Below are 4,833 nucleotides of genomic sequence, written 5' to 3'. Positions count from 1 at the left end.
TGGCCTTGATAATTTCATTTACTGGTTCCAATAGTTGTCTGTAAAATCTTTTTGCATTTTTGATGCATACTGTATACTAACATGCCATTCGTAATTAATAAGCATTATTCTCCTTTTCACTTTTTATGCACTTTATTTCTATTTCTTGCTTTATTGAACTGATTAGAATTTCTAGTACAATGTTACATGGAAGATCTGATTTGACATCCTCTTCCAGTTCACTAATCTTAACTTTTATTGTGTTGGTTGCTATTAACCCCTTTAAATAATTTGGGCTAGTGTTCTGTTCAGGCCTATAATTTCCAACTGATAATTTTTAAGGTTCCAACTTTTTGATAAAATTATCTTTTCATCTGTGTGTCTTTGTGTCTATTTTCTTGCACATATGTATTATAATTATTTTTAAATCCTGCCTATAAAGTTTTATTCATTTATTAGTATACTAGGACAGAATGTCTACTTACTTTAATATCTGGATAGTCACAAGTCTCTTTTAATTCTCTTGGTTAAATGGTCTCCTCCCTTAGCATTTCTAGTAATGTTTTTAAATACGGAATTGTAGACATTGGGTCTAAAAAAACTACAGAGATTACAAATAATACTACCATTTTCCAAAGCAAAATAACATTTTCTCCTGCTCAGCAAGTGGGGTTAGAGAGCTAATCACCTTAGTCTAATCAGGCATGATGGTAGTGATGATTTGGTAGTGATGTCTCAGTCTCTTGTCCACCCCGATTCCTAGGCCATAGCCCACCAGGTTTTTCAAATAAGACCTTGGGGTGTTTATTGAGGTCCTTACCCCTGACAGATTCTGAACTCTAATCTTTGTCTTCTCCATACTACACGATTAAGAAAATTCGACTGTGCTTCTCAGAGGTCTGTGACTTAGCTATTTATTTTCCCACTTTGTGTACCTTCAAAATTCAGCAAATAACTTGAGGGGCAGTTTTGCCCCTCTCAAGCTAGAGGTTAGAGGTCAATCAACTATCCAGTTTGATCACTCCACCTCCATAAACTCTTTGGGAGCCTTCATGGTTTCTCTCTCCCCTGCATTGACTCTCCACCCAGATAAATCTTAGATGCACAGCCTGTATCCCATACTCAAAATGGGCAAGTGCCTCCAGGGGAAAACTGCTGACTGCAATTCTCTTCTGTTCTTCTTCAGTATTATTCAGACCACCCTTAGGTCTTTGTATTTCCATATACCTTTTAGAATCAGCTAAATCAACTCCGTGCTTTAAAATCCTTTAAAATCAACTCCTTGCTTAGGGAACTCTCTGGTACCCTTTAGAAGATAACTTTGGGACTGAGCATGGTAGCTCATGCCTGTAATCTCAACACTTTAGGAGGCCAAGGCAGGCAGATCACTTGAGCCCGGGAGTTCAAGACTAGCCTGAGCAACATGGCGAAACCCCATCTCTACAAAAAATACAAAATTTAGCCAGGTATGGTGGTACACACAGGTGGTCCCAGTTACTCTGGGGGCTGAGATGGGAGAATCATTTGAGCCCAGGAAGTTAAGGCTGCAGTGAGCCATGATCGCACCACTGCACTCCAGAATGGGTGACAGTGCAAGACCTTGTCTCAAAAAAAAAAAAAAAATGACTCTTGTATTTTGTATTTACATACAGTTGTTCATAGTGTGTGCATTGATCTGCCACAAAGGAATCCTCCTAATCAGGAAATACACACTTCTATGGATTTTGAGAGCTACTCTTTAGACCTGTTTTAGAGAACAGTTCTTTTAAAAAGTAGATTGAGGTAGGTGATTGGGCAGGGCACTCAGGCATGATCCATCCTATGGAAGAGTAACAAAAGTCAAATAACTCCAAACTCTAAGGATAAACAAGACTAATCTGGAGGATAGCCACTGTACATGATCACTCTAGACCTATATCCAGCTGAGTTTTATGTGAAGTTTCATTTTTAGTGATATTATTTCAATGCCTATGTAAAAAGTTTCTGTGGGGTTTAGGCCAAAAACTGCCCTATTCTCTCCCTTCCCTCCTTGTCTCTTAAGAAAGCATTGTCCCGAACATGTATGCTATTGCCGCTGAAAATGGCTAATTAATATAGTATGCAACCATTTTATCTGGGGCACAATCTTCAAATTTATAGAGTTAATTATAAATTATCTAATGCTTTGGATTACACAGTTTTCTTTCCTAGGAGTCATTCGTTATTACACATTTTACCCCATTTTTCATCCCCTCAAAAATTCTCTCCTGCTTGGATTTTGAAGTTCTCAGACAATGTAAAAGCCTAGTATGCCGCCTTTAGCAGTCAGTCAGCTGAGATGGTCTGGTTTTCATTTTCATGCACCAGCCTTTCCTTTACTTGTGCAAATAAATGATTATTTTTTGTATGTTCTATGTCCTGTCTTTAAGCTATCAAATCCTGACTGTCAGGGACACTGAATGATGCTGACCGTGTACATAGAGTAGCTGTCCAAAGCAATTCCCATATAATTCTTTCCCATTGCATTATATCTTGGCACAGTGATAGCACGTAAAAAGTAGATTTACAATGACTATTAATGTCATGTGAGGAGCAAAGTCAGTGTCCATGCAAATGAGGGATTAATGCTGATCCCTAAATGAAGCGCTGGTGCAGCCAAATGCTGTGACAGCATTGCCTTGCAACCTGTTTAAGAGGCATTTCAATCATGATATGATAAATTTCCTCACATCGGTCTGTGTAAACTCAGTAAAGCAGGAAAGGCCATTCATCCAAAACATAAGCCATTTGGGAACCTGAAAACATTTCGTTTAGCTTCTAGGAGAAAAGCCTACACTATTTTGCTTAGATCTTAAAAGAAGAGGTTTGGCCCCTATCACTAGCAGTAAGAAGTAGTGCTTAGCTTTCATGTTTAAGTAATTTTAACAATGACCATAGTCACTGTTAATCATATATTTTTCATATTCCAGGTTGGGCTGTAAAGACTCTGGCAGCAGAATAGCCCCTAGATATTTATGAAATAGTACTGTACAACACCTAGGAAATTTGTACTTGGAAAAAGTAGGAGTAAGTCTGTCTGGCTAGTACATTGTTTAGGGAGTATTGAATTTATGTAAACAAATAGGTCAATATGATTGGCCCCATCAAAGTAGCAAGTCTTATTTATAATTCATTTTTGTGATAGATTGCAGTAACTTGGAAGCAAAAAAAAATAGACTACTTACTTGAAAGTGTCAAATGCAATTATCACTTAGTGATTTTTCACTTTTAAGGGTCACAGAGAATACCTAGGACCTGGAATATTTTGTTCTCGTCACTGTTGCCATTTTGCTTTGAGACTCTGCTGTGCTTTTATGACCAAATAAAATGTAACAAATCTCTCTCTTCTTCCCCACCTCCCACCTTCTGCCTCCTCCATCCTCACCAAAGATACCCTTCAGTCTTTTCAGGCAATCCAAAGCAAATAGAGATCTGAGACACTGCCTCACTTGAGCCTCTAATTACAATGATGTTTGGTAGATCATAAGCTGTCTTTACTACGCTAATCATAAACAGAAAGAGTTTTATAAATGATCTATGTTTAATCTGCATCTTTGAGTTCGTGTATTTTTCTTCCAATCTGTGAAACAATTATCTGCTATTATAATTTAAATGTGAATTAATTCAATGTCTGTCTCTTGGAAGGCATTGTAGATTAATGAGTAAATATGTATTAGCATGTCTTCAAACTGTACATTATTGACCTGAGAGACAACAGGGAACTATAATGACTGATTATGTAAATCCCCAATTGCAAATTGTTGCTAAACTCCATAATGTCATTAATTTACATTAATGTCAGTCTTTCTTTACCAGACACTTATTAATTAGCTGTTGCTTGACACATACTTTGATGTAGACTTTTTGTGAGTCATTAAAGCCCTTTGTGTAGGGACCTTCTTGAAGACCTTTTAGTTTGTATATAATTGACAAACCAGATGACAGCTTTTACTGTTGATCATAAAACTGCAGCCAATTCACTCAGACATTGAATTTATGTTTTGAAACCTTTCTTTTTAATGTTTTTATAGAGGAAAAAGTTTAAATGCAGGTACGTTTTATTTATTAGATGGTCTAAAATATGCCCTTTGTTGCAAGGTCAAATTTACAGGAGTTTTCTAACCAAATGCACAACTGCTTTTAGAGATTTTGTAATAGGAAATTCTTCTCAGAGTCACCCATTATGTATGAATTCTCTACAAGAAGTCTCATGTTTTAAATTAGTTTTTTAAACTAGTACAGATTTTCACACATTCAATCTGCCATCTAACTGAATTCAGCCCCCTGAACACCCAATGACTGACAGCATCTACCTCCTGGAAAAGTCCAATATCATTTAGATTCAAGGCAGTGCTTACCAAGGGTACTCCAGGTCACAGATTGTTTCCATTTTGGTTTGTTTCATTTGAACTAATTATACTGTTATTCACTGTAATTAATTCATTTCTTTATGCATTCCAAAATACGTATTAAGCACTAATAATTCTACACCCATAACTATCTAGACAGCAGTGAATGAAAGAGACAAAATCTTGCCTTCATTCAGCTTACTTTCTAAGGTGCAGAGGAGCTAGACAATACACAAGAAAACCACATAGAAATTTAGAAGAAAATAAAGTAGAGAGAGGTGCAAAGGTGGAGTATAGGAAGTGCAATAAAACCAAGGATCACTATGGGGAGAGGAGATTGCTGTGGGGAGAGAAGAGGAGTAATTTTAAGTCAGATGATCAGGGAAAAGGTATTGGACAATGGTTTGAATGAGAAGAAGGAAGGAACTCTTGCAGACATCTCAGGGAAAGGGGTTCTAGGAGAGGAAACTGCCTGGAACTTCAAGAA

This window comes from Mandrillus leucophaeus, unplaced genomic scaffold (assembly GCF_000951045.1).
Source record: "Mandrillus leucophaeus isolate KB7577 unplaced genomic scaffold, Mleu.le_1.0 Scaffold711, whole genome shotgun sequence".
NCBI lineage: Eukaryota > Metazoa > Chordata > Mammalia > Primates > Cercopithecidae > Mandrillus > Mandrillus leucophaeus.
Note: the sequence above shows the minus strand (reverse complement) of the source record.